This window comes from Oncorhynchus kisutch, linkage group LG18, assembly GCF_002021735.2.
Source record: "Oncorhynchus kisutch isolate 150728-3 linkage group LG18, Okis_V2, whole genome shotgun sequence".
Taxonomy (NCBI): domain Eukaryota; kingdom Metazoa; phylum Chordata; class Actinopteri; order Salmoniformes; family Salmonidae; genus Oncorhynchus; species Oncorhynchus kisutch.
In genome coordinates, this window is record NC_034191.2 from 45,279,513 (window position 1) to 45,290,811 (window position 11,299).

Here is an 11,299-nt window from a genome sequence, read left to right on the forward strand (position 1 = left end):
CAGTTCCTTTGGCTTGCACTAGATGTCAACAGCCTTTAGACAAGCTTACAGTCTTGTATTTTGTAAAACGACGAATTAAAATACCTTTTGGTCAAAGGACAGAGGAAAAATGCAGAGCTGCTTTGCGCGCGTGACCGATAGCGAGCGGTTCGTTGTTTTTCCTTTCTATTGAAAACGCTATTGTCCGGTTGAAATACTATTGATTATTTAGACAATAGACAACCTGAGGTTTAATTATAAACATTGTTTGACATGTTTTGATGAACTTTACCGGTACTATTAGGATCTATTCGTCTGCCTCTTTTGACCGCCCTGGAGCCAGTGGATTACTGAACAAAACGTGCCAACAGTTTTTGGGACATAAAGAGGGACTTTATTGAACAAAACAAACATTTATTGTATAACTGGGAGTCTTGTTAGTGCAACCGTATGAAGATCATCAAAGGTAAGGGATTCATTTTATCGCTATTTCTGACTTTTGTGACTCCTCTAATTGGCTGGAAAATGTTTGTATGTTTTTGTAAGTGGGGCATTGTCCTCAGATAATCGCATGGTATGCTTTCGCCGTAAAGCCTTTTTGAAATCTGACACAGTGGCTGGATTAACAAGAAGTTAATCTTTAAACCGATGTATAACGCTTGTATATTTTATGAATGTTTATTATGAGTATTTCTGTATTTTGAATTAGGCGCTCTGCAATTTCACCGGATGTTGGCCAGGTAGGACGCTACCGTCCAGCAGCTTAGACACCGTAGGGACATAAATCAGTAGAGAGAATCAATACACTCTTCCCAACAGTGATGTACTCTACTGGCACTACGCCTGACATCAGTGTTACCCTGTCCAGAGTTATATTTCAACATGCCGTTGTTCTCTTTCTAGTACCCTTTCTAGTACACTATCTTGCCAACCCAAACCAAATTGTTCTGACTCAGATAGCTTCTTCTCACATTATTATTTTTTACAGTTCCACAGTTCCAGCAACAATAGTGGATATGTAACCAGGCCAGCTAAGTTATGTTTGGCTCGGTTCAGCTCAGTACAGCTTGGCATTGCTCAGCTCGGTTCGGCTCAGGAGTGTGAAAGGCTCACTAACTGTCCTCCAGTAGCTGCACTACCTCCTCTTTCTGACACTTCCTGGTCAGGTATAGGGCTGTGCAGCCTGTCGAATCCTTACTAATCCTCTCTGCCCCGTTCAATAGCAGGGCTTTGGGAATGAGAACGCTGCCATTCTTGGCAGCCAGGTGTAACGGAGTGGCCTGGCTGTTGTTCTGAGCGTTGACGTTGGCCCGATGCGTGATAAACTGGAGCACACAGGGGAAAAGCCCACCATTACACTCCAAGTGGAGTGCCGTCCAGCCGCTATCCTCTGCCACATTGGGATTGGCCTTAGCCGCCAGCAGCTTGGACACCACATTTTCCTGCCCGTGGTGGCAGGTCAAGTGGAGGGGCGTCCAGCCGCCCTTCCCTGGCAGGTCCACAGAGCCCTGGTGAGCTTCCCCTTCAGCGCAGCCAAGTGCATTGGCGTCCAACTGTGGGGTCACGGATCGCCCCGTTGCCCAACAGCAACCTGCAGATGCCCGTGTGTCCATTGAGGGCAGCGAAGTGTAAAGGGGTGTAATGCCAGCTGTCCAGGGAGTTGACCTGCACCAGCTTTCACCATCCACCTGGCCACCCTGTTGTGGGCCCTCCTCGGCAGCCAGGTGTAGAGCGATGGTCAGGGAGTCCCGTTGTGGTCAACTCCCTTACTGAGCAGGAGCTTGGTGAGGTGAGGTGGCCGTACACACTTGCCACGTGAAACACCATCCTCCCACGGAGCTCCTTGCACTCGTCGGCGCTCCCCAGCCATGTAAGGAGGAGACGCACAACGTTCTCAAGGCCGTTAGCCATGGTTTATTAAAATGTGCATGAATTTGCATACAAGTTGGCTTTATCTAAAGAGAGACAAGGCTTTCCTCCTATGCATTATTCATTTTGCACAGTTGTTGTTTTGTCCCAGGTCTAAGTTGTCAGAGTGAGATAGACATTTTGTCACATGATCCAAAGGGACAGCTTTTGTCAATTTCTCTAACTAGCAAAGCATTTCCTTCTTCAGTTCCCACCTGAAGGGTTGGCGAGTGAGCACGTGGATTTCTTAATGGAGATATGATGAAAATGAAGCGTTAATAGTAGTCATCATAATAGCAGCACATCAACAAGTTAATGTTGTTATAAATGGAGTAGTTATTTATCACCTTGACATGTAACAGTTAGCTATTGATATTGTGCAGAACATTTTCTGTCCCATATATTGGAGATGCACCAGATGGACATGTGACCGGAGCTAAGGAGAACTGTTTATAAGATGCACACATTATACAACCATACAGTTGACATTATCATGGGCTTCTTTTAAATTCACATGGGAGAGCAAACCGTGAGAGACAGAGAGAGAGAGAGAGAGAGAGAAGGAGAGAGAGAGAGAGAGAGACAGAGAGAGAGAGAGAGAGAGACAGAGAGAGAGAGACAGAGACAGAGACAGAGACAGAGACAGAGACAGAGACAGAGACAGAGACAGAGACAGAGACAGAGACAGAGACAGAGACAGAGAGAGAGAGCTTTCTATCTGTTATCCCAACATTGATGGAGAGTTCTGTATTTGTTATCTCAACATTGATGGAGGATTCTGTATTTGTTATCCCAACATTGATGGTGGATTCTGTATTTGTTATCTCAACATTGATGGAGGATTCTGTATCTGTTATCTCAACATTGATGGAGGATTCTGTATTTGTTATCTCAACATTGATGGAGGATTCTGTATTTGTTATCCCAACATTGATGGTGGATTCTGTATTTTTTATCTCAACATTGATGGAGGATTCTGTATCTGTTATCTCAACATTGATGGAGGATTCTGTATTTGTTATCTCAACATTGATGGAGGATTCTGTATTTGTTATCCCAACATTGATGGTGGATTCTGTATTTGTTATCTCAACATTGATGGAGGATGCAGCACTGAGCACTCACTCTCCTGCAGCTGGACGACAGCATGGTATAATCAGGTGAGTGTGTCTTTTCCCCGTTGCTACATCCACCTATTCCCAGGACATCACTCAGAGCTTCTGTCTTTCGAACAGTATCTGGAAAAAAAGAAACAGACAGAGAGGTTTGCATGTTGATAACAGAATCTCAAATTGCTGCATGCATCGGTCATACTCAAAATGGTTAAAAAGATGTGTACAAGTGTGAATATTGTCATTCATTCATTTGGAATTCTGTTCAAACATTAGTGTTTTTGATCTTGGGAAAGACTGATTATAAAATCCATGAGGCACTATAGTTTTATGAAACCTTTCATAATGTACAACAACTGCTGTAGCCAAGACAATATTCAAGGGCCCAAGAAAAATCACACGGAAACAAACGTACACTTTTGTTCATACAGAATTAAGGTGTCCGTTTTATGATAGTAGAATGCAAATAACCTATTCTTATGCATAATAATGCTGTAATGTGGAAAATATGGGCCTACTGGCTCAATAGAGGAGGGCATGATAATGCAGCTAATCAAATTGTGGTTGTAACAAAGTTTGATGCATAAATCAAATCCCACCGATATGCTTACAGGACCGGAAAATTGTTGCTAATTTCGATGCGGCAGTGTTTGCATACATATGGTGTTCGTTAGTATTCATTAACATGGCACTTTAATCCTCTGCCTTTAATTGCTTCCTAACTAGGTGACCTGCAGCTCCTGTAAATGATCAAATCTTATCCGAGTTCATTTTAGAATATTACAACAAGGCATCTCACATCAATAAGCATTACAGTGAGCAGAGCATGTGCTCTCCGAGTCTCTCCGAGTCTCCTCAAAGTCTAAGATCAGAAAGCTCACAGTCTACAAGCCCCGGACAGGATAATTATGATCTTTAACGGAAACAGATGCAGAGTTACTGAGTGCTGTGCAATTCAGGTCGGAGTGATGGTAAAAAAAACGTTTTTAAAAGCACTTAGTAAATAAACTACCGGTAATTTACCAAATGTACCATAATTTTCTGTAATTAACAGGTAATCTATGTCAATATATGGTAACTTTAGTCATTTTTACTTTAATAATAAAATGTATTCATATACACTACCGGTCAAAAGTTTTAGAACACATACTCAATTCAAGGCTTTTTCTATATTTGTACTATTTTCTAAATTGTAGAATAATAGTGAAGACATCAAAATGATGAAATAACACATATGGAATCATGTAGTAACCAAAAAAGGGTTAAACAAATCAAAATATATTTTATATGTGAGATTCTTCAAATGGCCACTCTTTGCCTTGATGACAGCTTTGCACACTCTTGGCATTCTCTTACATGATTCCATATGTGTTATTTCATCGTTTTGATGTCTTCACTATTATTCTACAATGTAGAAAATAGTTTTAAAAAACACGCAAAAAACCTTTGAATGTGTTCTAAAACTTTTGACCGGTAGTGTAAAATAAAATATATCTTTTTTTTTTTATCTGTGTCTGTATTGTCCATGAGTTTTTAGTAAATAGACCATATGGTTCAAGAGAAAATTGCCTAATTAATGAAAAAAGCATCTAATCAACAATGTCATTATTTTCAAATATCTCTGTCACGCCCTGACCTTAGAGCTTTTTTATGTCTCTATTTTGGTTTGGTCAGGGTGTAATTTGGCATTCTATGTTATTTTTTCTGTTTTTGTATTTCTTTGTTTTTGGTTCTCAATCAGGGACAGCTGTCTATCGTTGTCTCTGATTGGGAACCATACTTAGGTAGCTTTTTCCCACATTGTTTTTGTGGGTAGTTAATTTCTGTTTAGTGTTTGCACCTTACAGGACAGTTTCGGTTATTCTCTTTGTTATTTTTGTTATAGTGTTCAGTTTAAATAAAGAAAGCATGAACCGTTACCACGCTGCGCTTTGGTCCGATGATTCCTCATCTTCCGACGACGAATACCCTTACAATCTCTGCAACTCTTCCAATATTTACTTTTTTCACAACAAACAGTTCGGCCCCTAAACATTTACAACAAACATATGTGGACATAGTAAAATAAATACAAAGGATATAAAGTATAAAATATAAAGGATTTTTAATACTGAAACACTATTTCACTATGTTGATGGGTTATATTTAGGATAATGTTTTACAGCTTTGACATTCAATTTCTTTATCTTAAAATCATCTTATTTTACTATGTTGTATTTTTTTTACATGTGATGAAAATCCGTGTAGATAAAAAGGCAGAATCTTCCGCACACCCAAAACTGAATAGTGAAGGTGCTGGAAGCAGAAACAGGAAAAAGTATCAAACTTCCAGTCAGATATAAATATATTTTAATAGAGACTAAGCTTTCAGTCAGTTGACCTTCATCAGAGCATTTCTCCACAAACAATAGGGGGACAGGTTAAGGCCACGCAGTGGGCCAGAGATAATTACAGACACCAGTGATAATCTGATGTACTTAAAAAGGCCACTAGATGTCTTGTGATGAAAATTCCATAAAATCTTTGAAATTAACCAAAATTCTGGTAGTTTACTGTTAAATTTCTAAAGTTACCAGTAATAGGCCCTCCCTTTGCAACCCGTCTGAGGATCTGGCCTCAGCCAGTGTAAGATCAGCCAATCGTTTACTGAACAAAGACCACACAACATGTTCAACCATATTGTGTCATTCTCCAACAGATGGGCTTGCCTTGTTTTCAAGAAACAATGCGCTGGAGCACTCACATGGGTATTGTGTGGGCTTAAAATGTTTATTTTTCTTTGAAAAGATAAGCCTATGGCACTTGGAGACAACAAAGGCTGTTCATAATTTCCTTCTTGACTATTAGTGATTACAAAGCGGTGGCCATTCTGTTTCTATACTGTTTCTGATAATAACCCAGTGTGGCTATTCTCCCCCTTTTGCTGTCTCCAATATAGGATTGTTTTGTTGTTGTTTGCTGTTTGGTATGGCGAGGGACACACAATGTTATCTAGACCGATCCCAGATTGTTTTGTATGCCAGGCATTGATGACAATGACCACAGGAGTTGGTTGGCCGTAGGTAGGCCTACTGGGCCAATAGGCCTATTGGCTACTGGAGGGCTGCTGGTTTCAGATCATTACTATTGTGCCATTGAGTAAAACCCCCAAATATCTCTTCATCTTGCACTGCACCGTGGCTGAAACTTCTTTTTAACCAAATTAAAAATAATGTTTCCATTCTATTCTCCAGTAATTTACAGCACAAACAGATCTGCAATCAGGTGAAGTGTTACCTGAGAAGTCGGCCTCTCTCTGGGATCCTGATCCCAGCACCGTTGCATTATTGTGATCATCTGCTCACTTTTGTGTGGCTTGTCATCAGGGATCTTTTCCACACCTGACCTTTTACCTGTATCACAGGAAGTTATATGTTCATTCAGATAAGAAATCATTTGAAAAACATGACCTCTCAAAGTAAAATGTGATTATTAGCTCGTATAGTTTAACAACCTGAACTTTGTCAAACACTACCGTGTCTGTGATTCAATAAAAAGAAAGAATTGATACATGAATCAGAATGCATTACCACTACTCACATTTCCCACCTTGATAAGGTTCTTCTGGGTCAGGATTTCCCACATAACAACAGAGAAGCTCAATTAAAACAAGGAACACGTAATACCAGATAATGTGTATGTGGTTCTTTCCCCATGTGTCTAATTACACTGAAGAAAAATATGAATGCAACATGCAACAATTTCAAAGATTTTACTCAGTTATGGTTAATTTAAGGAAATGCGGTAATTGAAATACATCCATTATGCCCTAATCTATTGATTTCACATGACTGGGAATACAGATATGCATCTGTTGGTCACAGATACGTTTTTTTTTAAAGATAATTGCGTGGATCTGAAAACCAGTCAGTATCTGATGTGACCACCATTTGCCTCAAGCAGCACAACACATCTCCTTTGCATATAGTTGATCAGGATGTTGATTGTAGCCTGTGGAATGTTGTCCCTCTCCTCTTCGATGTCTGTGCGAAGTTGCTGGATATTCGTGGGAACTGGAACACGCTGACGTACACATCGATCCAGAGCATCCCAAACATGGTCAATGGGTGACATGTCTGGTGAGTATGAAGGCCATGGAAAAACTGGGACATTTTCAGCTTCCAGGAATTGTATATACAGGTCTTTGCGACATGGGTGATGGCGGCAGATGAATGGCATGACAATGGGCATCAGGATCTAATTGCCATCGATAAAATACAATTGTGTTTGTTGTCCGTAGCTTATGCCTGCCCATGCAATAACCTCACCACCACCATGGGGCACTCTCTTCACAAGGTTGACATCAGCAAACCACCCGCCCATACAACTCTATACATGCTGTCTGCCATCTGCCTGGTACAGTTGAAACCAGGATACATTCACGAAGAGCCCACTTCTCCAGCGCACCAGTGGCCATCAAAGATGAGCATTTACCCACAGTTTCATCAGCTGTCCAGGTGGCTGGTCTCAGACGATCCTGCAGGTGAAGAAGCACGGTGTGGAGGTCCTGGGCTGGCGTGGTTACACATGGTTCTGTGGTTTCCGAGGCTGGTTGGACATACTGCCAATTTCTCAACAACAAAAAAATATATATATTTTACTTTTATTTAACTAGGCAAGTCAGTTAAGAACTAATTCTTATTTTCAATGACAGCCTAGGAACAGTGGGTTAACTGCCTGTTCAGGGGCAGAATGACAGATTTGTACCTTATCAGCTCAGGGGTTTGAACTTGCAACCTTCAAACTAGTCCAACGCTCTAACCACTAGGCTACCCTGCCGCCCCAAAATGATGTTGGAGGTGACATATGGTAGAGAAATTAACATTAAATTCTCCGGCAACAGCTCTGGTGGACATTTCTGCAGTCAGTATGCCAATTGCACGCTCCCTCACAACTTGAAACATCTGTGGCATTGTGTTGTTGACAAAACTGCACATTTTAGAGTGGCCTTTTATTGTCCCCAGCACAAGGTGCACCTATGTAATAAGCATGCTGTTTAATCAGCTTCTTGATATGCCATACCTGTAGGTGGATGGATTATCTTGGCAAAGGAGAAATGCTCAGTAACAGGGATGTAAACAAATTTGTGCAGACATTTTGAGAGAAATACGATTTTTGTGCATATTATATATTTTCTGGGATCTTTTATTTCAGCTCATGAAACATGGGACCAACACTTTACATGTTGCGTTTATATTTTTGTTAAGTGTAAATTGAATCTAAATTACATGATCAAAGATAATACCGTATTAGAAATTAATATTGAAAAAAAATCTATGACTTATAGTCAGTGTTAATTATATTTATAGTTTGTATGTATTACTTCATACACTAGGGAATTTGTCTGCAGAGAGAGAGAATACTAGCCCATTGACACAGTTCTATAGTGGGCCTATGTGTGAGTTTGTAGGAATTCACCCGTGGCAACTACCTTACCTGTAAACATCGAACTTGGTTCCCGATGCTCAGAGCACAGGGTAAAAGTGGGGCGGCAGGGTAACCTAGTGGTTAGAGCGTTGGACTAGTAACCGGAACGTTGTGAGTTCAAAACCCCCGAGCTGACAAGGTACAAATCTGTCGTTCTGCCCCTGAACAGGCAGTTAACCCACTGTCCCATCATTGAAAATAAGAATGTGTTCTTAACTGACTTGCCTGGTTAAATAAAGGTATGAAAAAAAAAAGGCTCTGGAGGTATGTAGCAAATGTTTCCTCTTGCCATCAAATTCTCAATTAACTCCTTCTTGCTCCCAACCTCCCACTTAATTAAGTAAAAAACTGAAATCTTTGGAGGGAAATTTTCTTCATACTGATAATCATTAGCATGTACCACTGAACTCATATTGAAATATAACCCTACACGTTTTAATGTTTGCATGCCTAATTAAAAAATAGTCAAGAGATCATTAATGACTCTCGTCTCGCTCATTACATTTAAAAAAAAGTTATAGCTGCTTTAACGGCATATCGGCGTCTCTAAAGAGCTATCCTCACCTTGATGTGGAGGTGATCGTCTAGACGGATGCTTGAAGCCTTGAGGTTCAGGTGGAGAAGTGGAGGGTTCATGCTGTGAAGGAAGTTCATGCCTGTGGTGGCCTCGTGAATCGTTTGGAACTTCTTGGGCCACACCAACGCATGGCTGGTGAGGAGATGATCCATGGAGCCATTACTCATGTACTCCATCACCACGGCGGGAGGGTCATTACACACCCCGTAAATGTACTTGAATGTTACTTTCTCCATCTTGGATGCCTCCTCTATCATTCTCCTACAAACAAAGAAAAGACAAGTGTAAGGGGGAGTTGACAGGTTTTTTTCACACCTGAGTAGCCTCAGCAAAAATGTTTCTGTTGTCATTTTCAATCTTTCAAATCGAACACCTTTATTTTCCCGATATTTAGACCAACACTGCAAACTGCTACTTATCCAAACACCCAAATGAGCTCTCTTTTAGTGATTGTTATTCTATTCAAAACTGGCAATTTAATGATGTGATTTATTGGTTGCTCTGTTCTAGAGTATATCCTGCCATAAAGCCACATTAACAATACATGTAGAAACTGATGCCAGTGAGGATGGTTTAGAAGCTTTTCAGGGCACAATTTTCCCTCCAAAGCTTGAGTTTCACTCTGTAAACCTGGCCAAAGCTGCGTTCCGTCACCTTAATCCAGTCAGCCTCACAGTCATCCTTCTTGAAGATCCTGAACTTCCCGATGCCCCTGCCAAAGCTCCCCCTGTGTGTCACAACACCGTCTCTAATCTCAAATAAACCCAGAAATATATCTCCGTGGGGTCTCCTTTGTCCATGAAATGTGTAGACAAGTACCGAGGAGGCGATGCAGCGAACAAGTGTATCTAAGACTCAAATGTGGTTAAATGTGGGAGGAGCCATGTCACTGCTTGTTTGCATAGCAATGTAACAACCGGTTTCCACTGCCTGGCAAGAAAATTGCTTAAGTTCCCATCAGACAGCAGGAAGGAAACCTGATAAAGGTAGCTCTGATGCCTGGTATGCTGTAGTGTATATATTCACTCAAGTGCTATGATGAGCTTTAATGCATGATGTGTTTGACAGTATTTGACACCAGAGTATCAATCAATCACAATAGAGACATCCATAATGATATGTATCCATATATGGATAATCATAGCCATTTTCTTCTCAGTTCTTGGAGGGTATCCAAAGCAATCCATCCAAACAGATATTACAGTGTGATAAATCTATTGTAGAGTACTGTAGGTTTGGGGTCTGCAATCAGGCCAGATTAATAAAAAATACCGTCTGAAGCTCTGTCTAAGCCGGGGAGGTGGGGAATACTGCTGAGCTACGGTGCATTCGGAAAGTATTCAAACCCCTTAACTTTTTCTACATTTTGTTACGTTACTGTCTTATTCTAAAATGTATTAAATCATTTTTCCCTCATTAATGTACACACAAAACCCCATAATGACAAAGCAAAAACTGTTTTTTAGAATTTTTTGCAAAGATATATAAAATCTATTTATATATATTTCATTGACATAAGTATTCAGACCCTTACTCAGTACTTTGTTGAATCACCTTTGGCAGTGATTACAGCCTCTAGTCTTCTTTCTTTGGCATTACAAGCTTGGAACACTTGTATTTGGGGAGTTTCTCCCATTATTTTCTGCAGATCCTCTCAAGCTCTGTCAGGTTGGATGAGTAGCTTTGCTACACAGCTATTTTCAAGTCTCTCCAGAGATGTTCAATGGGGTTCAAGTCCAGACTCTGGCTGGGCTACTCAAAGACTTTCAGAGACTTGTCCCGAAGCCATTCCTGTGTTGTCTTGGATATGTGTTTAAGGTTGTTGTCCTGTTGAAAGGTGAACCTTTGCCCCAGTCTGAGGTCCTGAGCGCTCTGGAGCAAGGATCTTTCTGTACTTTGCTCCGTTAATCTTTCCCTCGATCCTGACTAGTCTCCCAGTCCCTGCCACTGGAAAACATCCCAACAGCATGATGCTGTCACCACCATGCTTCACCGTAGGGATGGTGCCAGGTTTCCTCCAGATGTGACGCTTGGCATTCAGGCCAAAGAGTTTAATCTTGGTTTCATCAGACCAGAGAATCTTGTTTCTCATGGTCTGAGAGTCATTTTGGCAAACTCGAAGCGGGCTGTCATGTGCCTTTTACTGAGGACTGGCTTCCTTCAAATCAAATCAAATCAAATTTATTTATATAGCCCTTCGTACATCAGCTGATATCTCAAAGTGCTGTACAGAAACCCAGCCTAAAACCCCAAACAG

General features: G+C 40.9%; 1 pseudogene; it reads right to left on the bottom strand.

Moving 5' to 3' along the window:
- Positions 1-625: 625 nt before the first annotated feature.
- On the bottom strand, positions 626-9,722 carry LOC116354710 (ankyrin repeat and protein kinase domain-containing protein 1-like; annotated as a pseudogene).
- Positions 9,723-11,299: the final 1,577 nt, after the last annotated feature.